The sequence below is a fragment of the Schistocerca cancellata genome, chromosome 3, assembly GCF_023864275.1.
Source record: "Schistocerca cancellata isolate TAMUIC-IGC-003103 chromosome 3, iqSchCanc2.1, whole genome shotgun sequence".
NCBI lineage: Eukaryota > Metazoa > Arthropoda > Insecta > Orthoptera > Acrididae > Schistocerca > Schistocerca cancellata.
This window is the reverse complement of record NC_064628.1, coordinates 200,431,544-200,458,509: the sequence shown is the minus strand read 5'-3', so window position 1 is coordinate 200,458,509 and position 26,966 is coordinate 200,431,544.

Below are 26,966 nucleotides of genomic sequence, written 5' to 3'. Positions count from 1 at the left end.
ACTGGGAGATGAAGAGGCTTGCACAGGATAGAGTAGCATGGAGAGCTGCATCAAACCATTCTCAGGACTGAAGACGACGACAACAACAACATCCACCAAAATTCCAGGTAGCACAATGTCTGTGCTCATGGAGTTAAAATGACTGTGGCGTAATGGTAACGCAGCTGCTCATCGGCCAAACATTTCTGTACTCAATAGGCTTTGGAAACGAGTGCTTGGGAGTGATGGATCACGCTACGCACTGTGGCAATCCGATAAAAGATTTCGGTTATGAAGAAAACCTAGTGATCATTAGCTGCCATTATGTGTAGCTTGAACAGGGATATTCGAAGGTTTTTTAATGGCGTGGGGGAGCATTTTGGGGTTGAGGAGAGAAATGACACATTTTACAATATTGCGTACTGTGTATGGTGGAGGAATAGTTCATAGACGATGACTGTATCAGCATGGAAATGATTCTGACACAAACAGCATATGTGAGACAATGGCGTGTGGGCAACGACATTCCTACATTGGACTTGCCTGCCCAAGATCTCGACGTTTAGGTTGAGTCAGAACATCAACTTCTCTCGAGACTCCACCGCCCATCATCACTACCTTCTCTGTTGAGGAAGATTAGTCTGAGATTTCCCCACTTCACTGAAAGTGTCCTCAGCAAAGTTAATTCGTTTATGAAGGCGAAGGGTGGATACACCCCATATTAGTATCCACCAATAGATGTCTGGATATTTATCATAGGATAATGTGCACCGACATCTAAAAATATGGCGACCTTCGTTCGCTGTTGTCTACTGAGTCGATCTCGATCAGATCATCTGACTGCATCCAAATATTTATCGATAGATACGGTACATACTGCAGTGCAGATGCATTTGGTTATTTCCATCTCTTACAGCGCTAAGTGATAACAGCCTCTCACTGTTATATGTAGCGCCTCGAACGGCAACAACTGCTAAATTCGTTCTCAAGGCAGACTTGTAAAGCGAAGTCCGAAGTCACTTCAAGAGCTAAAAAAGGTAATTTACATTCAGTAAGTCATGGGCAAAGACCACCATAGATAAATTTGACGTGGGACAAGTGTCGATTATGTACCAGAAACTAAACTCAAAAATTAATTGTAAAATAAAAAATTAATCATCGATACTATTAAACATGCTAAATTTTTTATTGTATTACAGCATTATCCTATGCAATTTTCAACATAATTCCGATGCTTTGTACCCAGCCGGGTAGTAAAGGGTATTAACGCCAACGCTGAGGAACTCGGGATCTTGTTCCGTGCAGAACCCGCCTCGTCTGTTAACGACAAGGACTTGTGAGCCGGCCAGCTTAGATGTGGTTTTTGGTGGTTTCCCACTTCCCAATAAGGGAATGTAAGCTGTTAGCCACGTTCGCTACAGATACATGTTACGAAAACATTTAGAACATGTTTCCAGTCTTTCACATAGAGTTAGAAGCAGACAGATGGGATAGACCGATTCTGTCCAGGAGAGGGAGAAGGTGGGGCGGTGAATTAGAGGCTGATGACCTTAAATATTTAGTCTCTTGAAACTCTTAATCGGAAGTGACGTTTCGTCCTCGTGTACGAGGATGTCTGCAAAGAAGGGAAACTAGGATTTGTAAGACCGAAAACTGAACTCTTTAGAGAAGAGGAAATACACAAGAAATCAGCTGTAATGGAACAAGCTTTGAACCTGTGCCCTACCTTCCACCATCTACGAGCAGATAATAGACATACCGTACAGACAAGTATTAGAGATGGAATATTGTCTGGATATTTTACTCTTCAAAAACAGGAGTGAGACCTCCGGACGCCAAGCATATCGAATACGTTTTCTAAGAAGAAGTTGCTTACATCAGGCGTGTAAGACCGCATCAATCCAGCGGAAAGTGCTAGGAGATTTTACGAAATTGGCTGAATAACAATCGAAGTATCGTACTTGAATTTTGATAAAAAATGGGTATTCGCTTTCAAACGTAATGCGTCACTACACTCATGAAGAGTGTAATGCAATATTAGAAAAAAATAAAAACAGAATACCACTGCAAGAATATTTCCCAATCAACGCCCTTCAGAAGCAGAGAGGAATATATGGCATCTTTTCCACTTTATGTGCTACGGGAAAGAATGAAGACAATTGTTCAAAGGGGATAAATACGAATCAGCTGTAATGGAACACACTTTGAAACAGTGATCTGAAGTCCACCATGTACGAGCAGATAACGCAACAGATTGCAGAGGCAGGTGATAGAGGTAACCAAAGAGGTTGCGAGGTCCCTCCATGATACCAAAGCTGCATATATATTTCTCATTCTTCTCAAAAGTGTTTAAAAAGTGGTATAGCCGACGGAGAGTGCAACTGGTCGTCCCTTCCCATTCGAGACTTCTGAAATTCACCCTTTCCTGGATCAACTTAGTGAATGGACGATTAGAGCCGCTCAGTACCTGTTGCATATCTTGCTCTGGCTTCTATAGTCCCTTAAGGTACTAGTCATATCACATCCGATTCCTTCGGAGATGCAAAACACCAATTACTTCAGCTGTAAATGAAAATACGGCTAGCTAATCTACTTTAAATAAATTGCCGGCTGCCATTACGATGCACTTATTAACAAATGCCATAAAACAGATAACTATCATCAGTATTTCTTGTGACAGTACTGACTACGTTTCGGAACCATGAATGTATGGAATATGATTTACTTGTATTTTCTGCTACCAGTTACTTTCATTCGTTTTTATTTTTAACTTAACATATTATATCGCATTTCGATCATGTTTTGCTCATCGTCAGGGGTTTATAAATAAAGAAAATTGTTTCTTAAAAATAAAATGTTTGAACTAAATTAACATAAAAATTTTTGATTATTGTTAACTGCTGGTGTGGCTGTTGGGGTATTTTGAGGAAGAGTGGGTTATGGTTGGCCAGAGAACTCAGGTCCAGTGATGTCTCCTGCTGGTGTGAAGCTGTGTCTCGTTTTTTATTCTGACTGACATGGTAACCTCTGCGGGATGCAGATTGTTTTGCGACAGTTGTTGTGATGTGAACATAGTGTGATACATATTTTGTTTATTCGACAGTTTTTGACCTACGATTTTGACGCTCCAAAGCTCCGTTCGCATAATTGCTACCTTATTTTTGGAATATTTTTTAATTTCATTCACTGTACATTCTTATATACATGTAAACACTATACGCTTAATACAATACAGCGGTCTTGTAATGTGAATGAGAATTTTTTGCGAAGAACCTATCGGTGTTCCGAAAGGATAGGCTAAACACGGTTGGCTGTGGCGTGTTTGTTGCTGTCAGAAGTAGTTTAACTTGTAGCGAAACTGAAGTAGATGTATCTTGCGAGTTAGTATGGGCAGAGGCCATTGTTGGCAACCGGAATAGAATAATAATAGGATCCCTTTACCGTCCTATCAATTCAGATGATACAGTTGCTGAAGGTTCAAAGAACATGAGTTTGATTTAAAACATTTATCCGACTCACAGTTATAGTTGCTGGCGTCTTCAATTTACCCCCGATAAGTTGGCGAAAATAGATGTTTAATTCCGGAGGTACGCATAAAATATCATCCGAAATTGGGCTAAACGCATTCACGTAAAATTATTTCGAGCTGTTAGTTCATGAGCCCACGAGAATAGTAAACGGTTATGGAAACACACTTGACCTCTTAGTAACAAATAATCCTGAGATAATAACGAGCATCAAATCCGATTTAGGCATTAGCGAACACAGGGTTATCGTAGTTAGATTGAATACTGCAATACCCAAATCCTCGAAACATAAGCGAAAAATATACCTATTCAGAAAAGCAGGTAAAAATTCACTTGACGCCTTCCTGAGCGACAATCTCCACTCATTCCAAATTAATGATATAAGTGTAGACCAGATGTGGCTTAAATTCAAAGAAATACTATCGGCAGCAATTTAGAGATTTATACCAAATAAATTAACAAACGACGGAGCTGATCCTCCTTGGTACACAAAACGGGTTAGGACACTGTTGCAGAAACAACGAAGCAAACATGCCAGATTTAAAAATACGAAAAATGCCCAACATCGGCGAAATTTACAGGAGCTCGACGTCAATGCGAGATGCCTATAACAGTTTCCACAAAGAAACTTTGTTTCGAAACCTGGCAGAATATCCAAAGAAATTCTGGTCGTTGTGAAGTATGTTATCGGCAAGAAACAAACCATGCCTTCTCAGCATGATAGCAATGGAGATACTATAGAAGACAGTGCTGCCAAACCAGAGTTACTAAACACAGCCTTCCGAAATGCCTTCACAAAAGAAGACGAAGTAAATATTCCAGAATTCGAATCGAGGACAGCTGCCAACATGAGTAACGTAGAAGTAAATATCCTCGGAGTAGTGAAGCAATTTAAATCACTCCATAAAAGCATGTCTTCTGGTCCAGACTGTATACCAATTAGGTTCCTTTCGGAGTATGCTGATGCATTAGGTCCATACTTAACAATCATGTACCACCGTTCGCTCGACGAAAGATCCGTACCCAAAGGCTGGAAAGTTGCACAGGTCACACCAATATTCAAGAAAGGCAGTAGGTGTAATAGACTAAATTACAGGCCCATAGCGTTAACGTTGTCATGCAGCAGGATTTTAGAACATATGTTGTGTTCGAACATTATGAATTACCTCGAAGAAAACAGTCTATTGACACACAGTGAACATGGGTTTAGAAAACATCGTTCCTGTCAACCACAACTATCTCTTTATTCACATGAAGTGTTGAGTGCTGTTGACAAGGGATTTCAGATCGATTCCGTATTTCTGAATTTCCGGAAGGCTTTTACGCTGTACCACACCAGCGGCTCGTAGTGAAATTGCGTGCTTATGGCATATCGTCTCAGGTATGTAACTGGATTTGTGATTTCCTGTCAGAGAGGTCACAGTTCGTAGTAATTGACGGAAATTCATCGAGTAAAACAGAAGTGATTTCTGGCGTTCCCCAAGGTAGTGTTATAGGCGCTTTGCTGTTCCTGATCTACACTCCTGGAAATTGAAATAAGAACACCGTGAGTTCATTGTCCCAGTAAGGGGAAACTTTATTGACACATTCCTGGGGTCAGATACATCACATGATCACACTGACAGAACCACAGGCACATAGACACAGGCAACAGAGCATGCACAATGTCGGCACTAGTACAGTGTATATCCACCTTTCGCAGCAATGCAGGCTGCTATTCTCCCATGGAGACGATCGTAGAGATGCTGGATGTAGTCCTGTGGAACGGCTTGCCATGCCATTTCCACCTGGCGCCTCAGTTGGACCAGCGTTCGTGCTGGACGTGCAGACCGCGTGAGACGACGCTTCATCCAGTCCCAAACATGCTCAATGGGGGACAGATCCGGAGATCTTGCTGGCCAGGGTAGTTGACTTACACCTTCTAGAGCACGTTGGGTGGCACGGGATACATGCGAACGTGCATTGTCCTGTTGGAACAGCAAGTTCCCTTGCCGGTCTAGGAATGGTAGAACGATGGGTTCGATGACGGTTTGGATGTACCGTGCACTATTCAGTGTCCCCTCGACGATCACCAGTGGTGTACGGCCAGTGTAGGAGATCGCTCCCCACACCATGATGCCGGGTGTTGGCCCTGTGTGCCTCGGTCGTATGCAGTCCTGATTGTGGCGCTCACCTGCACGGCGCCAAACACGCATACGACCATCATTGGCACCAAGGCAGAAGCGACTCTCATCGCTGAAGACGACACGTCTCCATTCGTCCCTCCATTCACGCCTGTCGCGACACCACTGGAGGCGGGCTGCACGATGTTGGGGCGTGAGCGGAAGACGGCCTAACGGTGTGCGGGACCGTAGCCCAGCTTCATGGAGACGGTTGCGAATGGTCCTCGCCGATACCCCAGGAGCAACAGTGTCCCTAATTTGCTGGGAAGTGGCGGTGCGGTCCCTTACGGCACTGCGTAGGATCCTACGGTCTTGACGTGCATCCGTGCGTCGCTGCGGTCCGGTCCCAGGTCGACGGGCACGTGCACCTTCCGCCGACCAATGGCGACAACATCGATGTACTGTGGAGACCTCACGCCCCACGTGTTGAGCAATTCGCCGGTACGTCCATCCGGCCTCCCGCATGCCCACTATACGCCCTCGCTCAAAGTCCGTCAACTGCACATACGGTTCACGTCCACGCTGTCGCGGCATGCTACCAGTGTTAAAGACTGCGATGGAGCTCCGTATGCCACGGGCGTTGTCGTTTATCGACTAATAAGGTCATCAGAAGACCAAAACCAACTGCAATACGATTTAGAAATGATATCTGAATGGCGCTAAAAGTGGCATTTGACTTTAAATAACGAAAAGTATGAGGTCATGCACGTGCGTGCTAAAAGGAACTCGTTAAACTTCGGTTACACGATAAATCAGTCTAATCTAGAAGCTGTAAATTCATCTAAATACCTAGGTATTACAACTGCGATCAACTTAAATCGGAAGGAACAGACAGAAAATGTTGTGGGGAAGGGTAACCCAAGACTGCATTTTATTGGCAGGACCCTTAGAAAATGTAACAGATGTACTAAAGAGACTGCCTACGCAACGCTTGTCCGTCCTTTTCTAGAATACTGCTGCGCGGTGTGGGATCCTTACTAAATAGGACTAACGGAGTCTATCGAAAAAGTTCAAAGAAGGGTATCACGCTATGTATTATTGCGAAATAGGGGAGAGAGCGTCACAGAAATTATAGTGGATTTGGGCTGGACACCATTAAAAGAAATACGTTTTTTGTGGCGACGGAATCTTCTCACAAAATTCCGATCACCAACCTTCTCCTCCGAATGTGAAAATATTTTGTTGATACCGACCTACATAGGGAGGAACGATCACCAAGATAAAATAAGGGAAATCAGAGCTCGCACGGAAAGATATAGGTGTTCATTCTTTCCGCGCGCTATAGGAGATCGGAATAACAGAGAATTGTGAAGTTGGTACGATGAACCCTCTGCCAGGCACTTAAATGTGATTTGCAGAGTATCCATTTAGATATATATGTAGATGTAGAGTATCGAGTGCAGCATTTTACATCGTTATTCGCGTTACTGACAATCTGTTAGCTGTTTGGTTCATGTTCGCAAAACTTAAACCTATCCCATTTGAACTGGCTTAAAACTAATGAGGAATTTTGAGTTCTTGCATTCGATTATTTCATTAGCCCCCACAGTTTTCCGCTTCAACATACAGAACTCCAACTAGATCTAGAAACTATAAAATGCACCAAATAGACAACTGATAGTTCAGAAACCCGTTAGAAGTGTAAATGGTTGCAAAAACATACTTGGCGTCTTACCAACAAATAATCCTGTGCAGATAGGGAGTATCAAGGCGTATGCAGCGGTTAGTGACCACAAGTTTGTTGTAGCGAGACTGATATCCAAATCCCCAAGAATCAAAGCAAAATATATCTATTTATAAACGCAGATGATACTTGGCTTGGCGCCTTCCTAATAGAGAGTCTTTCCCAATTCTCAACTAACTGTGTAAGAGTAGACCAGATCTGGCTTACATTCAAAGAATTAGTATCGGTCGCAATTGAGAGAATCATGCCGAATAAATTAAATAAACATGATCCGTCATGGCACACAATACAGGTCGGAAAACTGTTGCAGAACAACGAGAAAAGAATGCCAAATTTAAAAGAACACAAAATCTCAATATGGGCGATGTTTTACTGAAGCTCGAAAAATAGTGCAAACTTCAATGTGAGATGCTTTTAATAGTTTCCATAACGAAACTCTGTTTAGAAATCAGACAGATAATCCAAAGAAATTCTGGTCGCATGTAAAATACACCAGCCACGAGACACATTCAATACCTTCACTGTGCGGTACCGAAACTAATATTATCGATGACAGCGCTATTAAAGCGGGTATATTAAAGACAGTTCCGAAATTCCCTTACCATAGAAGACAAAGTAAATATTCCAGAAGTAGAAGCAAGAAGCGCTACTGATACAAGTGACATAGAAGTAGATATTCTTGGTGTAGCGAAGCAGCGTAAATGCCTTAATAAAGGCAATCTACTGGTTCAGACAGTATACCAATAAGATTTTTTGCAGACTTTCCTGATACCATAGCTCCGTACATACAGTCACTCGCTTGACAAAATATTAGTATCGAAAGAATGGAAAGTGCCTGGTCACACCAATGGTCATGAAAGGATATAGAAGTAATAAAATGAATTACATATCCATATCAGTGACGTTGATTTGTAGTAGTCTTTTCGTACAGACACACATTTCAAATTACACACATTTCAAATTATAGATTTCCACAAGACTTTTTACCCCATTCCTCACAGGAGACTTCTAATCGAACTGCATGTTTATGGAGTATTGTCTCAGTTGTGGGACTAGAATCGCGATTTTCTGTCAGAAAGGTCACAACACTTAGTAATCGACGGAAAATCATCAAGTAAAATAGAAGTGATATATGATTTTCCCCAATAAAGTGTTGCATGCACTCTGCTACTTTTAATCTATACATACGGTTTAGTAGACAAATTTAGCAGCCGTGTTATATTCTTTGCAAATGAAGCTATCCGAAAATTTGCTGTTGTCTCTGAAGAAGGAGAAGTTTGAGGTCGTCTACATGAGTCTGAAAAGAAATGCTTTCAATTTCTGTTACATGCTAAATCACACATATCTAAAGGATGCCAATTCAACTCAATACCCAGGAATTAAAATTACGAACGACTGAAATTGGAATGATCACAGCCGGCCGGGGTGGCCGAGCAGTTCTAGGCGCTTCAGTCTGGAACCGCTCTACGGTCGCAGGTTCGCATCTTGCCTCGGGCATGGATGTGTGTGATGTCCTTAGGTTAGTTAGGTTTTAGTAGTTCTAAGTTCTAGGGGACTGATGACCTCAGATGTTAAGTCCCATAGTGCTCAGAGCCATTTTAACCATTTTTGAAAGATCACAGAGATTCTGCTGTGTTCAAGACAAACCAGAGACTCATCAGAGACAAGGGTTTCGTCAGGAGTGTCCCAGATAAGTGCGATATGACCGCTTTTATTCTCTGTCTACATAAATGGACTGGCGGATTGGGTGGACAACAGATTACGGCTGTTTTCGGATGCTGTGGCGTACCGCAGGGTGTCGTCGTTGAGTGATCGTAGGGAAGTACAAGACATGTTTTCTAGATGGTGTGATGAATGGCAGCTTGTTCTAAACGTAAACAGGTAGGTTACTGCTGATGTGCAAGAAAAACACCCCTGTAACGTTAGAATGCGGCATTAGTTGTGCGTTTCTTGGCAGTCACATTAAATATCTAGGCGTAACGTTACAAAGTGATATGAAACGAAATTAGCACGCCACGTTGGTAGTCAGGGAAGCATTCGACTTCGTTTTATTAGGAGAATTTTGGAAAAGTGTAACTCACGTATAAAAGAGACGGCGTATAGAATACTAGTGCGACCATTTTGAATATTGTTCCAGTAATTAGGATTCCCACCATGTCTGTCTGATGGAAGACATCGAAGCAATTCAGAGGCGTGCTGTTAGATTCCTTACCGATAAGTTCGATCAGCATGCAAGTAGTACGGAAATGTTTAGTGAATTCAAATGGAAATCCCTGGAGAGAAGACAACGCTTTTTTCGCGACGTCCTGCTGCGGAAATTTAGGGAACCGGCATCTGAAGTCAACTGCAGATAGATTGTACTGCCGCCAAAATAAATCTCGCGTAAGAACCACTGAGATAAGATAAGAGAAATTAGGGCTCGCCCGGAGGCATACGAACAGTCGTTTTTCTTTCGGTCTCTTTGCGCGGGGAACTGGAACGGAAATGACTGGCAGCGGTACGCGTTGCCCTCTGACATGCACCGTACCGTGGTTTGCGGAGCATGTATGTAGGTGCAGATACAGACTGCTTTTTACTGGCAAAACAGTTACAAGATGCTACAGGTCTACTGAAGAGACCGTCTGCACCACGCCTGTACGTCCTCTGCTAGAGTTTTCCTGTACGGTATGCGATCCTTATCGACTAGAATTGACGGCAGACATTGAAAAATTCAAAAACTTGCAGCTCGTTTGTATTTTCGTGAAGCAGGTGAGGTAGTGTCACTGATCTAATAAGCGATCTGGAGTAACAATGACTGAAACGCAAGTGTTTTTCGTTGTGGTGAGATCTTTTCACGAAACTTCAATCGGCAAATTTCTCCCCTGTATGAGGAAATATTTTACTGTCGTCAACTACATATAGAAAAATACTCACCATAGAGTAAGCAGAGCTCGTACCGAAAGGTTCCAGTGTTCATTTTTCCTACGCCCTGCTAGAGAGTGGAACGATAGAGAAATAATTGAAGGCGGTTCGAAGAACCCTCTTTCTTTAAGTGTAAATTGCAGAGTAGTTATGTAGATGTAGATCTAAAGATTTAATGATGTTTCAGCTTCCCCTAGTATTTATTGTGCTAAAGGTAGATTTTAATTATCACTATTTGAGAAAGAAAATGTCTTAGTTTCCAAACGTCTTAGTTTCCCGCGTGAAAATTAATTTCTCCCCATCGTTCAAAATCACCGAAAAGAGTTCACTTTCACGATTTTCTCATAGTTTCTGAAACCCTGGGGTACTAAAGTACAATATGTCGCCGCCAACTTCGCTGCCTGTGTTCAGAACGTGGGAACGTTTACTCGTCGCTATATTATTCTATGTTGCTGCTCACGAAAGCGAGCTATTCCTGTTAACGGTACCGTCCCAGTACACTGTTAAGCTTAGCAAAGAAAATATTGTGCCGAATATGAGGAACATTACAAGGCCCACGGTGTAACCAGAAACAGGAATTTCTAAATGTTATCGATACTGATTTTCAATGATGAAGAGAAAGAAATCTAGCAAAGTGGAAATATAGTGTTTGTGGAACGACAATGGACAAATGTCAACCAGCGAAATGATGGTAAATATGAAGGATTAACTACAAGGAAAGACTGGGTAAAATGATGTAAAACGTTCTATGTGTAAAGAGTACGAATAGGTTTACGTGATGACATTTTTAGTGAAGAAAGCCGAAAGAGAATGAAGGCAGCTGGTTAACCACTTTCTTCAGAATATTTTAGAGAGGAACATATTCGACTTCTCTGTTCTTCTATACGAGCCTTTTTTCCGCTTTTTTCCTCCTGTTTCCTGCTACAGCCGAATGTGCTGCTTATATAAAACCAATTCCAAAGGTCAGTAAATTTTGGCAGTTTTTTTTATATACTTCGACATATTATACGCTTTATCACATATTAACAACAAATAAGTACTAACAGCATAAGGTTAACATAAAAGCGGTTATTGTACATTTTTTTCTTAATTCTTTGCTCATCGATTGCAGTGCATCGAAAACGCCCGACTTATTATTTGTTTGTTAAATGAGTAAAACTTTTATTTCTAATATTTTATTGAATTTGCAGTTTTTACAGTTTTTCAATTCTGCCAGTAATTTTACGGTCTTTTCAGGCATCTTAACACACCTTTTAGCCCATTTTTTATCACTGCAATACCACTTCGGGCACATCTCTATAAGAGTGAAATGTCCAATATACAGCGACCGAGTTCCGTAAGGTTTTATTGGTGAAAAAATGTCGAATCAGAAAACGTAGTTTACCTCGGAAGCCCTGCGATGATCCTAGAACCCTTTCCAATGGGTTCACTACTTCAGTTAAAACTACATTTACATCTCACACCGAAAATTATGTGCACATTTTACGTCGATAAGGACGGTAAATCAGAACCGCAGGCTCTCGATAACGTATAATGATATGAAAAACAGTTTCAAGATTCCTCGAGAACATCGTATTAAGAAAATATGGTCAAAATTTACACAATTTGCCATGAACAGAATTACGGAAGTGGCCATCCCCACTATGTGTACTTTCCGCATCTAAAAGTTGCGGTTTCTCGTTGTTTTCTCAGAAAACACCAATAGACAACCGATGCTTTTACATTGAAGAGCCAAAGGAAGTGATACACCTGCGGAAGAGCCGCAACATGACTTGTCATGGACTCGACTAATGTCTGAAGTACTGCTGGAGTGATCTGAAACCATGACTCCTGCAGGGCTGTCCATAAATCTGTAAGAGTACGAAGGGTCGCAATCTTTTCTTAACAGCACGCTGCAAGGCATCACACATAAGCGTAAAATGTCTGGGGAGTTCGGTGACCAGCGGAAGTATTTAAACTCAGAAGACAATTCCCGGAGACACTGTAATTCTGGACGTGTGGGATGTCGCATTGTCGTGCTAGAATTGCCCAAGTCCGTCGGAATGCACAATGGACATGAATGGATGCAGGTGATCAGGGAGGATGCTTACATACGTGTCTCCTGTAAGAATCATGTATAGTGTATCAGAGGTGTCATGTCACTCCAACTGAAAACGCCCCAAACCATTACAAAGCCTCCACCAGCTTTAACAGTCTGCTGCTGACATGCAGGGTCCATGGATTCATGAGGTTGTCTCCAGATCCGTACAAGTCCATACGCTCGATACAATTTGAAACGGGACTCGTCCGACCAAGCAACACCTTCCCAGTCATCAGCAGACCAATGTCGGTGTTGACGGGCACAGGCGTGGCTAAACCTCTGGTCGTGCAGCCATAATGGGTGCACGACTGGGCCTTCGGCTCCGAAAGTCCATATCGATGGTGTTTCTTTGAATGGTTCGTACTCTGACACTTGTTCATGGCCCAGCTCTTAAATGTGCAGCAATTTGCGGAAGGGCGGAATTTCTGTCACCTTAAACGATTCTCTTCAGTCGTCGTTCGTCCCGTTCTATCAAGATCTTTTTCCGACCGCAGCGATGTCGGAGATTTGATATTTTACCAGATTCCTGGTATTCACGGTAAACTCGTGAAGTGGTCGTACGGTAGATGCTGTGACCCATCGCTCGTGGGCCGACTATAACACCACATTCAAAGAAACTTAAATCTTAGTAACCTGCAACTGTAGCAATAGTAACCTATCTAACAAGTGCACCAGACCCTTGTTTACTTATACAGGCGTTGTCGACCGCAGCGCCGTATTCTGCTTCTTTACAAATGTCTGTATTTGAATACGCATGTCTTACAGGTCACTGTCGTGCACGGTCCGAAGTAAAAAAACGAAGTAAAAAAATAAAAACGGTTCTGGCTTCTGCTCTGATGTACGCTGCAACGAAAACTAACTTCTATCATGGGTGAGCCAAAGTATTTTTGGCATTTGCATCGAAGCTTCGACACGCTTCACACTCCCCGCCAGAGAAAGTAATTCAATGATACTACGGAAGATTAGCCCGGAAAACCTAAATAAGAAATTAATTATGTCTTTGGTTGTTCATGGCACGTTCTTTAGTGCTCTTCAAGTGTATCTCTCAGAAATATGAGAAACAAAGGCAGTATGGCGAGGAGGTGTAGCGACTTGTAACAGCTGCCCTTCGTAACCTCGCCTCGTGGCTGTGCGCCGCTGTTAATAGCTCGGCTGGGCCCTCTCGTCAGAAGAGACACTTGTCAGCGAGGAGCGCGCCACGAGCAGCGGTCTCTGCATAAAGCAACAGCATGTGCCGGGTCTGCGCCGCAAGTGGCTGGCGGGCAAGAGGCTCTCCAAGGCGCTAGCCCGCTGCTGCAGGCGCCGCTCCTGCCTCGAGCCATCACCAGCGACGCACGGAAAGGGGGGAGGCAGAGCTTCCTCTATGATGCCCGCAGTACCAGTACAGAGCACATCCACTATGACTAGCGGAATTCTGATTGGCATTGACCGCATCCACTCTCTACGGGAAGTTATCAATCCCGCAAATTTTAACACTAACGCTTGGTTTCCTCTGCGTTACGATACTCTGGTGCAAAGGAATTCCGAAACCAATTACTCCTACTTCGATTTTGTTTTCGGGGGGGAGGGGGGAGGGCGAGGTTATAAGTGTTCTGACTGCTTTTATGAGCCCCACCGAGATTTCCTTTCTTCAGCCGCCCTCTGTATCTCAGAGCACCGACTTCCTCAATTATTTGCTTAAATAATCCAATCTCTGCCCCTCCCCGACAATTTTTACGCACTACATCCCTCTATAGTATGAATGAAAAGATTTCTTATTGTCTTAAATACATGTCCTATCGTCTTGTCCCTTCTTCTTGTCAATATGTTCCACATTTTCCTCAATTAAGATAAAGCTTTAAGTTGGCGACACGAAGGGCATCCGGCCACCCTCTGGCACTAAAATCGCCAAATCCATAGTAACAATGCCCTAAGGGGGACAAAGGCCCTAAGAAAATGATGACAAGGCTTTAAGATAAAGCTCCATGACAGTCTCGTCAGCAGGAACTAGGTACCGTCTAAATACAGCATGAAACCCTGCACCAGCAGCTAATCGCAGCGAGCTGAGCACGTTCTTTGCCGGTTCGAGGGTGTTTTGTTTTCTCTCAGGTCGAAGAGAGTAAATTGGTTGTTCGAAATGGCACGGCGGCAGTCACGATTGGTCATTTATGATGGATGGTGTGTCCGTTTGAACGTAGGGGCTTCCTGAAAAGTGATTGTTCAACATTGTCGGCGAACTGTTACCTGGTGTGAATGTTGGCAGTCGGCGTTCTCCATGCAGGACGTTGCTCCTGTTGAAGGGTCGAGTCCTATCCTGGCTCTATTTGTCTGCTAAGTACCCGGGCTCCTTCCAGAGAAATTGGTGCGATTCGGCGAAGCCCATTGGTTGTGTCCCCTACCGCACTAGACGAGTGGTACGCCTTCACCGCAGAATCTTGCCGGCACCGCGTAAACACGTTTTTCGGGTTCCTTGGCCGAGGAAAGAGCACCGTACATCTTCCGAATGTTTATGGCGAACGTCATGTTCTCTAGAGATGTGTCTCCATTACCTGCCGTTGGTTGTATTTGGAGCAGCTTGTCGCTGACCGTCCACTTGGCTTTTAGTTGTGCCGCGCTCCCCCATTTTCCACCTAATGTGATTTTGAAAGGGTTTGTGGCACGTGCTCGACTTTCTCCGGTGGGGAGATTGGCTTATGTCAAGAGTAAATGTTTTTAAAAGATATTGCGAGCCGAATGTTACGTAAAGTGCAGATTTTTGTTTTTAGTTTATAGTCTAGAGGCCTGTGCCCAATTCTGTCACATTTTGTCACTTGTTGGTCTTAAGAAAAGCAGCCCCCTTTATGTATTGACAGTGACTTGCTTTTTACAGGCAGTAATTTTTTTTGCCTTATATTCCACACCAATCTTTATCAGAATTAAATAGAATATTTTATATAAGGCTTGAATGATGCTTGCCTCTGTTGCATTATATGTAAAACTGTACTAAAAACGATTTCATGAGAGCAACTGAGGTTCTTGAGAACCTCTGATTTGATCATTAAGGTAATTAAACACCAGTTGTATATCTCCGTATTGCAGATACTAGTTTGAAGGCTACTTCTGCATTTCTTAAGACTGTAGTGATGTTTGTTCTCCACTTAAGATAATAATAATTTTTTATTCTTTGCTGGTACCAATTCAGGAAGTGTGTGTCTCCCTCGGACCTGTCAACTTTAACTGGCAATGCGAGGTGAGTTTACATTCAAGGGAGCCTTTAATTTTAACTTAGCAGTAGTTGTTGGATTTGTTTTAGAGCTGGGACAAAGGCTTCATTCCCTCTCGGCTAGTTGACGCCAGCGGGGGTAGGGGGTAAGGTCCCGAGGTCTACATCTGTAGTCCGTTGTGTCGTCTGCTTGTGCCTTAACCTGACGTGGCGCCGCTTTATTACTCTATTCTGATTTCCAGGTTATAATGTGTCTGGGGATGAGTATTAGTGTAAAGCAATAATGTTTAATGTTTTGACGGACTAAAGAAAATTTAAATTGTTTCGCTTCTGGTGTTTTTAGGTTTCTGATGTTTTCTTATGGGTGAAAGCTAAAGTTTAATGTGTTTTTAAGTTAAGCCTTGTACCTTGTTGCTGTTGAGGAAAAGAAATTATTGTTGGTTAATAAATTATTTTAAAGAGTATTTGGTAACAAATGACGTTTAGTAATTTCCATAGCCCTTCCTCTATGATCTGTTGCCTGGTGCCCTCTTAAGATATAAGCGCTTGTTCCTGTCAGCTATCGAACCCCTGCCAGCGAGAAGGGGTGGGGAGAGACGGTGGCTGCTCAGGTATATACATGGAAATGTCGCACACTTCCGACACTTCGCCAACCATCGAAATGTTGCGTGATTTAACGCAGTCAGCCGAATAGAAGCCCGAGAAGATTTAGTCATCAATGACCTAGAACAAATTATATATTTCCATTAACAAACAGTGTTAATAACTGTATCATAATACGACAACTGTGAGCATTAAAATTATTTTTCTACGTAAGAAAATTAGGATTTCGTCTAGAATTTCGGTTAATAAAAATGCCGGGATGATTACTTTAAAACAGGCAAGGCCAATTCCTTGTTTCTCCCTTCGTGATTGGAACTTGTGTCCGGCTCATCGTACTCTCCCAGGAGGTTCTCAGCTGTCTTGTCCGGTAAAACAGTACCACTCCTTATTCAAGTGAACGAACTTCCGTACATCAAATGAGAATTGTACTGCACTGGTGTGAAAACGTAAGGACAGATGAAATATCATTGCTATGTAACATATCTCGATGAAACAACTTTCTCTCATCATTCTTAAACCAAATGTTATCGACGCTCTGTTAAAAAAACTGCCGGAACTCTTCGTTTTTCGTTCCCAGTCCACCTACTATTTTTCCGTATCTTCCTTTTGCTACTATCAAATTTCAGTCATCCATCAAGTTTAAATTTTCCTCTGTCTTAATTATCTGAATAATTAATAATTTAGTTAATTATATATATATATATATATATATATATATATATTTATTTATTTATTGTAGCCAAGAGAGGCACTAAGCCAACGCCCACGACTGCGGAGATAGTTGGCATATCATCTTGTACTACTGATGTGGGCGTTGGCTTAGTGCCTCTCTTGGCGCTACAATAATGTGTTCATTATACAGTAACATTGCCGGATTACATTTTTCTTATTCATTATTAGACCTATTCTTGCATCACCCTTACTTGAATTTGTATTTATAACCCTGTACTGAGCTGACCAGAAATCCTGTTCTTCCTGCCACCAAGCTTCACTAATTCCCACCATATCTAACTTCTGCCTGTCCAGTTTCCTTTTTAAATTTTCTAACCAACCTACTCAATTAAGGGATCTATCATTCCAAGCTATGACCAGTAGAAGTGCAGAATTGTGTTTGTTGATGACTACATCATCTTGAGTAGTCTCTGCACGGAGATCCCAATGTCGAGATGTTTTACCTCTGGAATAGTTTAAGCAAGATGCCATCGTCATTTAACCATACAGTAGAGCTACATGCCCTCGGGAAAAGTAACAGCTGTAGTTTCGGAAACCAGTTGCATAAGACATATCTGTTACAATCCTTGACCTAGGTTTCAATAGTTATAGTATTATCTTCTTCAGTAGGTGACTGTAATGGTTGTTACATATTGTGTTGAAAGGTTACGTGAGAATAAAGACGTTTGGCTCCTCTAAAGTAAAAAATCACCTCAAAAACTATAAAATAACAATTAATGGTAATCAGATAAAATCAATAAGATCTTCACGAATATAACTTGACAACTGTTGTTGTTCCCCTTTGCTTTCAGTCTTCGTAGTACCAGCACAGAAAGGCCATGTTGACTGCTGTTACAAGGTCAAGTTTGTCAATCATCCAACTGTCGCCCATTGAACTACTAGAAAGGCTGCTACCGCTCTTCAGGAACCACACATTTGTGTGGCCTCTTCATTGTGGTTGGACTTACGGTACTGCTGCCTGTGTCGTTGAGACACGCAAGCTATCCAAGCATCCCCAACATCACTCCTACAGCTTCCCCACCACCCCACGGCAAGATCCTTGTTCATGGTTCATGGTTCCTTTTTATTTATGACAGTGCGCGATGACATCTAACTGCCCAGGTGGGGGAGCTCTTGATATTCGGCGATACGATTTCCTTCTGAAGCAAATTGACAACCAAAATTAAATGGCCATTGATAAATTATGTAGGTTACTATCGAAACATGGAAATTTTGTTCTAATGGTCAGTTAGTCTGTGTACAGTTGTAGGTATGGTTAGAGATTGTAGACTCCCTCCATTATTTTTTAAAGTATATTAAAATTACTTGTACTTCTTAAATCACAAAACTTTTTAGAGTGGAGCAGGTATAAGTGCAAAAACATTTTATTTACTTGCGGTATATTTTGAAGGTTGTTTAATGAAAGGTACATGTTATACATATTACAATCAATGTCCACTATAAAAAATATGAGTAACTGAAGTAAAATTAATGTAACAAACCTCCAACACAATACGTCAATATCAAATAAAATAAAAGTACCAAAACGAAAATACATTGGATTGGTTCCAACACATACAAGAGATTATTCACAATCACTCTGTATAGTCCCATCAATCTGTGTGTACTGAATCACAGTCCTTTCCTTCGTTAGCATGTCTTCAAAAATGTCCTTCCTGGGGCAACACTCGTTATACTGTACCATTCTGTTGTGCACTTTTAGTTCTCGTCGATCCCTTCTTCGACCATGTCATCTTCTCCACACCTTCTTCTTACTCCCTTGGTAACTGCTGTCTGGGAATTGGATACACAATGCACGATGAAGTTGAAAGATGTAGTGCCTTGTCTCCTGAAGATTTTGCAGTTCTCAAATTTTATTTCACAGTCGTCTTGATGTAAAGGCAAAAATTTACTGAAGGAGGACCAACACTGGGCTTCCTAGAATCCTCTTCTAAAAACTCAAGATCATGATTTAGTGAATACCTGAACTGCACTGTTAGAGTATTTTCTCTGCTGATTCAGATCCACCACGTACTGGCCACTATACTTTGTTTTCTACTGTATCCTTAAACACTCTGTCCTTTGCCAAGGCATCTATGGCTTTCATTAAAACAAAGCTTCCTGTTTTCCTTTCCACCTCAGAAAACTATCTACTGACCTCCTTCTCTGTTCTGTCCTCTCTTTGGGAATAAACACGTTTTGAACCATAACTTTGCCTTTGCAGAGACCAAAGTCTTTCCGCTACGGTAGCCGAGCGCTTCTAGGTGCTTCAGTCCGGAGCCGCGCGACTGCTACCGTCGCAAGTTCGAATCCTATCTCGGGCATGGATGTGTGTGATGTCCTTAGGTTAGTTAGGTTTAAGTAGTTCTAAGTTCTAGGGGACTGATGACCATAGATGTTAAGTCCCATAGTGCTCAGAGCCAATTGACCCATGGGAAAGCCAACTATGACAAAACAATTTCATATAATGTACAAGGCGTATGGGACAGGCGAAATACCCCCGGGCTTTAATAAGAAAATAATAATTCCTATTTCAAAGAAAACAGTTGCTGACATATATAAATATTACCAGATTATCAGTTTTATAAATGACTGTTACGAAATACTAACGCGAATTATTTACAGAAGAATGAAAATACTGGTAGAAGCTGAACTCGGGGAAGATCACATTCGACTAATGAGAAACGTATGAACAAGCGAGGTGATACTGAGCCTACCACTTATCTCAGAAGACAGGTAAAGAAAGACAAACGTACTTTCATAGCCTTTGTAAAATTAGAGAAAGATTTTGGCAATGTTGTCTGGAATACACTCTTTTAAATTCTGAAGGTAACTTGGGTAAAATATAGGGAGCGCAGGGCTATGGCCCCACATGGGGCCGCAAATATCGGGAAATACCCAAAACGTGGGTGACAAATATAACGATGCCAGGTGACGTACGCCGCACGTGCAGTGGTTGAGCAAATCGGTCTGTCGCACCGATCGTCCCAACCCATGTTAAGTATTCACGTCGGTGTGGCTTCAGGTCTACGTGCGCGTCTTTCGCGCTTGGGGTATGGGATCGAGTCTTACTTCTGACAGGCAATATTTTCTTTTATTTTCATCGCGTTAGGCAATCTCCGCTGATTTATTGCAAAATACAGTACAACAAAAACCTACCTTGTTGCGTCACAAGTAAATGAGCATAAGTTTCCGAACTTCGTCGTTAGCAATAAATGATTTACGATTTCCTTACTAAATAACGTCTCTAATGAAAATAGAATGAACAAAAGGAATGAAACCCGTATTAGAACAGAAATTTGCTTGGTTACAGCGAAGGCAGTAATTTTTTAACTTTCACGTTCACAACACATCACATTTACAACATTTGTTCGAATTCTGCGCTGTTTGGCAGCTACGTTTGGCCCGGCCCCCTACATGTGAGTCTATGATCGGCGAGCACAACCACTGCACGTGCGGCGAGGTGCGTCATTTCGTGTCGTTACAATATTTGTCATCCATTTTTCGGGTATTTCCCGTCATTTGTGGCCTCGTGAGTCTTATATTAAATTAGTTGTCTGTGTCTAAGTCACTTTGGGTGTTTCTAAACGTTAATAAGAATCACTCAGTGTGACTTGTACAAAAATCAGACTACAGTGTTAAAAGTCGAGAAGCATGAAAGGGAATCAGTGGTGCAGAAGGGAGTGACACGGGATTATAGACAATCTTCGATGTAGTTTAGTGTTTACATTGAGCAGGTAGTAAAGGACAATAAAGAAAAATTTGGAGAAGAACTCAGAGTTTAGGGACAAGAAATAAGATCAATGAGGTTTACCATGACATTGTAATTTTGTCAGAGGCAGCATAAAGGATAGAAATAGCAGTTGAAAGTCAAGGACAGTGTCTTGCAAGCAGGCTGTAAGACGAACATTAACAAAATCAAACCAAGGGTAACGGAATGCATCGAATTATGTCATGTTATGCTGAGGAAATTAGAGTAGAAAACGTGACACCGTAAGTGGTGCTATTTTAGTATTAAAATAAATAATGATGGTCGAAGTGGAGAGGATATAAGATGTAGGCTAAAAACGGCAAGGAAAGCGTTTATGACGAGGAGTGTATATAGAATTCAGTGCTAGGAAGTCTTTTCTGAAGGTATTTGTCTGAAGTACAGCCTTATACGAAAGTACAACGTGGACGACAAAGAGTTTAGACAAAAAGAGAATAGAAACTCTTGCAATATGATGATACAGAAGTGTGCTGAAGATAGCCGGGTAGATCGCTTAACTCACGAGAACGTACTGAATGAAACTTGGGAGACAAGAAATTTGACTAAAGGAAGATATCGGTTTATAGGACACATTGTCCTAAATCCAGGGGGAGGGGCGAATTGGGTTACATAGGATACGCAGTTGCATCATTCCAGTCTTCGGATTGAAGATCACAACAAAAACAAAAATGAAGTCAGGGATGCAAATGGCAGAGTCAAGCATTGACCGGAGAGTGTACCATGTTCCGAGGTTTTGGGGCCAGTACATCGATGCAAAATTATGCCTCCATAGACCATTCACCTGAACCAGCAAAACACTCAGGTTTGGCGATATTCCTTGGTGCACAACGTGTTTCTGTCTCTTGACGAATGAGGATTCGTCCAAAAGCACTAGTCAGACCGAATCTGCTGTCATCGCAGAAAAGCACCCTACCACACTCTTCGTTGGACGTCCCAATGCTCTTGGCACTATCACAAACGGTGCCGCCGATGTACGGGTGTCAACGGAACACAACGTACTGGTCGCCGGGCAAAGAGAACGCCCACATGGAATCGCCTTGCCACTGTAGTCCCTTGCAATTGCACAAGCTGTGTGCCAGTTGCACAGTGTAGCGATCATCTGCAGCTGTAGTTGACCGTGGTCGACCAACTACTCTCCTTCAGACGCTAGTGCCTGTGGTTCGGAACTCTCCCTTTGCATGTTAAACAGTTGTATGAGCAATACCAAACTCCTGGGTTACACTCGTCACACTCCGCCCTTCTTCCAGTTTCATCTATATGTTGTCTCCGGGCCATTTTGTAACGGAGAACACCATCACAGCTCACTATAAATGCTCGCTGATTGACACGCACGTTTCCTTTGGCAGCCATGTGTTACAGTGCCAACCCCATTTAGCGCTATAGTCACGATAACCTCACGTCATTTGACGCCCAGCTTTCTGTGTACGACTGAGAGACCTCTGTCAACATGCTGCCGCATTTTCATTCATTTCAACCTAGTTGTTAATATGTTATGTTACTTTCCCTATCACGTCCTTAAGTTTTGGAGATCAGTTTATATTTTGTTTGGAATGACGTAGCTTCCTCTCGTCGTATAGTCTGTGTCGGTCGGTTCCTTACCTCATTTCTGAAAGCGAAGTGCGTCCGCGAGGTCCAGCTTGGCACTGCTACCCCGACGTCTCAGGGGGGAAAAAGACGCTCCACCTCCTAACAATCAGAGCCGACCTTCCGTTATTTACTGTTCTACGTTTAGCACTCAAACATGAAATAAAGCTGATATTTGGTTGTTACTGGTCCTGCTTTCGCACTTTTGCCAATGTCCTCAATTCTTGAACTGCAACACGTAAGTATGTTTTTTATCATCCATAGGCATGGCTTCGTGCCCTTACAGCCACAATTTCATATTGATTACTGACAATCCCCCTTTATATGTCCCCTTGTCCATTTGTTTGCCTACTTGACTACTTGCCTGTTTGTTCCTGGTAATTGTCTCCGTGCATTTCTACGTGCTTCACTAAGAGAAGATCGGCTTTCTGAAAGTAATCACATATAAAGTCTATGTATGAATAAACATATCAAAACACTGACTGTAGACTTTCCGTTATAAACCCATTGGAAACTTAATTTTGAAACCATCTTCAATTTACAGAAAGAGCTCTTGCCGACCTTCACACTTCTATGTGTTTTTATTGGGAATTAAGAGGGAACGGCCAGGATAGTTACGGAAAGAAATCAGTGAGAGACTGGGAGACCTTACCAGAAGAGTGAGTACGCGAAGTGGATGAGTCATGTGGTGTGTAATAGATAGAATAAACAACGGAAGACATCCCCAGGTTTAGCAAGAAAATTATCAAGTACACAAAACGAAGGCTGAAACGGCGCTACTGCTAAATTAGCAAGTGAATAAGACTAACGACTCACTTTTTTTACACTGATTAATCACATAAAAGAGAGAAATCTCAGTAGATGATCACAAATCCTATTTTAGTCCGACTTATATAAAAGGAAAATAAAGAGAAAAAGAAAATAATAATAATATAGTGTGATAAAAAAGAATAAATAAATAATAAAGTGAAAAATAAAAATTGCACACATACACACACACACACACACACACACATACACAACTTACACCATTACACACGCATTGAAACAAAAAACATCTGGAAAGCAATACGGGAGTAAGCTAGCCACACCCGTAGAAACACAGACACAGAAACTGACAGTTACTGTGGTGTGTTTCGAAATCAGTGACGATAAAGAAACCTGCAAGCTTTTAACCAGTTTGTCACATGAGAGTAATCTGTCTGACTTACGGATTATAAAAACTTTAATGAACTGTTTTAAATCTATGACCTACACGTGCAAAAGATAACCTTTTTATACAAATGAGAAAACTAGCGGAATATTTCAGCACAGCCACGGATGATTCCCTGTAAATAAGGTGAAACGCCTGTGGTTGCACAAGTTAAAAGAAAACTTAATGTGCAGCATGCAAAAGGCGTTTTTCTTTTATACTGCTGCAATCTGTATACTGCTGCTGCGAAAACAGGCACCAAAAGAAACTTCCATTACACATGTATATCTCAAACTTTCGGAAGCACGTCTTTAAACTCTGTACTTCCCTGAATTACAATTCCTTACACAATACGTAAAAGTTGTGTAAATAAATTATTGTTTTTATACAAACACCTGAAATATACTTTATCGTTAGTATTATTACAATCGTAGGTCTCTGTTGTATGCTAAAAGTGATTGTGATATCACGTTATATTTGTGTGGATTTTAGGACGGTGGGGGTGGATCGTTAGGGAGACGGTGACAAATGTTGCCACTTCTCCCCACACCTCCTCCCTAGACAGATGCATTTAAAAATCGAAATTAACGTACGTTACAGCTACCTTCCAGCCGCCTGATGAATCTTAAGGATCCTACATAGGCGTTAGACAGAAACCCTACTAAAATACTGAGGAGTAATCTTTAATGTCACCATAATTTGCATGAGGTAGAAATAAAGTAATAGGTAACAAGTGCATCATCCATTAAACATCGTTTACAGATAGACGATGTTGCCGCCCGACGTTTTCAGCCTATAATCTGGCCGGCAGAGAAACGGGAACAGTCCGTGAAGTTTCTCGCGAGAGTAACAGCGCCGTCGCAGTCGCCACCCTTGCGCCTGAAGGCGGACTTGCGGGCAATTAATTGATAATTTGAGGGATCCCGAGGAGAGCTGAGGGCCGCGCGCCGTTCGCAGAGGGGCTGCGTCGCCGACGACACCCAGTCCTTTTCTCTGATCAAAGAACTTTTCGTTCGCCGCGCAAAGTGCTTTAGTCACGAGGGAGATTAAATTTTGGATTTCACTTACACGTTTAGGTGCCAGCGTTACGTGGAGCTAGCGTGTGACAGCGCTAATTACAGGGCTGACTCGTGTTACTTCATGACACAAAATGAGCCCTGAAATTAGCTCGGAAGGGAATAAAGTTTGATAGTGATTAAAGAACTTCGTGACCACCGATTACCTAAACCCATTTTCTGAAGTGACACGTTCATCAGATCTTATTATTATAATACTGCCTTTGGTTTTCTGCGATTTGAGAAACTCGACAGAGCGACAAGCTGTGTAATATTCGCAGATTTCTTTCAGTTCCCATCGTATTTCCTGTACCTTATTTCGTACCTTACAAACTTACACTAATTTCTTTGTTTCTCTGTGCCTAGTGCATTATTGAATCCCTACACGAAACCTGTCGGAGAAATTAGGTTGTCGTTTGCGTTAGAGATCTATTTCGCGATCGGTTGTGAGTGATAAATTTCGTCAGTAGCATCGCTGCGTGGCGTCTTTCTATTAGAGAGCATAAATAATTGGAAGATATATGGCAACATTCATTCATGATTCAGTACTGACAGACTATACAATATTAGGACAGGTTTATTCGTATTGGTTGTTGGATTTCGTCTCGCGGTCTAACTGTCTAATAATTTTCCCAACGTTTAGCCAGAACGAATGGATGGCGTTGTGAAACATTCACGCATCGTTGTGATGGAGGACAGGAGTCGAATCGGCCGTTGCAGATTATTCGTCTGAGTGCTTTCGCTGGTCATTAACGGTGTCCCTAATGTTCTGCCATTGTTACCTACGTCAATCGTTCGCTGCAATACGGCAATCCAGCACCTGTTTACATCGAGATTTCTTCTTTCTAGTGAAAATTGTTGTTATTTTTATGAATTCCATTGTCTTCCCTGGCCGCTACTGTAGGCCACCACCATCAACGGTCGGTGAACCTTTCACAGTGACAGACATACCTCATAGTGAAACGTCAGGAAAATTATTAAAAAAACCTCAGCGGAAGATCCCGAGACGAAAGGCAACAGGCAACACGTAAACAAGGACCACTAAAGCCTCAGAAACTCCTTACAGTTTTATCAGTTGGTAGTCATTTTCATGCATAACGATAAACTGTATGACGATGCAATAACACGTCAATCTTCTTTTTTATCTTGTGCATTTCACTCGCATCATCTAAGGTCAGAATGGTTAAGAAATTTATGTGGCATGGTTAGATTGTGGACCGGCCGGATACCCTTCGTGTCTCCAACCAACACCCCCCTTTCCCCCTCACCCCTCCCACCGACAGGGAATATGTGTACCCCAGCTGTTTGTGTATAGTATTATTCACATGAAAGACAGCGAAAGTTTTCTAAATGTTTGCGAATCTTCAACTGATTTGGGGCCCGGGTACTAGCCCGGTATTCTCCTAACGGTTTGTGGGAAACCGCCTAAAGACAACATCCGTGACTGGTGTCCGGCACACTGGCCTTCATCGTAAATCTGCCGGGAGGATTCGATCTGAGATCTGGGGCCGGCGCGAATTCCCGTTCTGAAAGCGGAACTGAAACACTTGTGACTATCCAGGCCGTTAGGCAGTAGTATGCCAGTAGTTGAATTAAAATAACATGAATTAAAACCGATGAGTTTCCTGCAATGATTATGGTTTCTGTGTAATTGTTTACTCACGTTAATTAAATACTCCATCCCAACGCTGTACACAATTCTTGATGACGTCTCCTGCGTGGGGTTATAGCGTTATCATGCAGAATGACGGCATTATCTAGCAGTATCGGAAGCTTTCGCCGTCAACCGTAGCTGCTCGTTGATTTGCATGACACTCAGTAGCATTTCTGCGAGCGAGGAAGGTAATTTTCAATTAAGCTCGCTCTTCCACTCCACTTACATCAGTTTTGTAGCACGTACAAGATCGCACTGAATGTTTTAGGCTCTTTTACCGAGTCATCTTCGCTTGTGGTAGCAATCTATCGGTTGATTTCAGTACTGTCGGCTGCGATTATTGAGATGCCACATGTTCGCACGAGATACGATAGTTATGGAAGAACTCTTGTACTTTTGAATTGCTCTGCCTCTTTTCAAAGCTGTTTTTATGCCTTGTCTTTTGAAAATGTATGTTATTTTATGTCTAAGTTTGTGCTTGGATGTTATTGTGTACCATTTCGAAATTTCTTTCTTGTTTTCATGTGTTCTTTGCGTCAATGTTGTTCTATTTCCGTGTGTGCTCGTTTGTGTGATGTTTTGTTGTTCTGTCGCTTTTGTCTGTGTACGTGCTGTGTTTATTGCTTTGTTTAATTATTTGTTTAATTTTATGACTAAGTTATTACTATTATACTCATTGTTTGTTGCTACTTGTATGATGATGTCTAGTTCTTTCTGGTAGTTTTCTCTGCTGAGTGGTACTGTGTTGAGTCTAAGAAGCATGTATTTGAGTGTTGATTGCTTCTGTGAGTGTGGGTGATTTGAAGTCTGATGTAAGGTTGTATCACTTGCGGTAAATTTCAAAGTATGCTGACTGTTTTCTTGTTTAATGGTTACATTTAAGA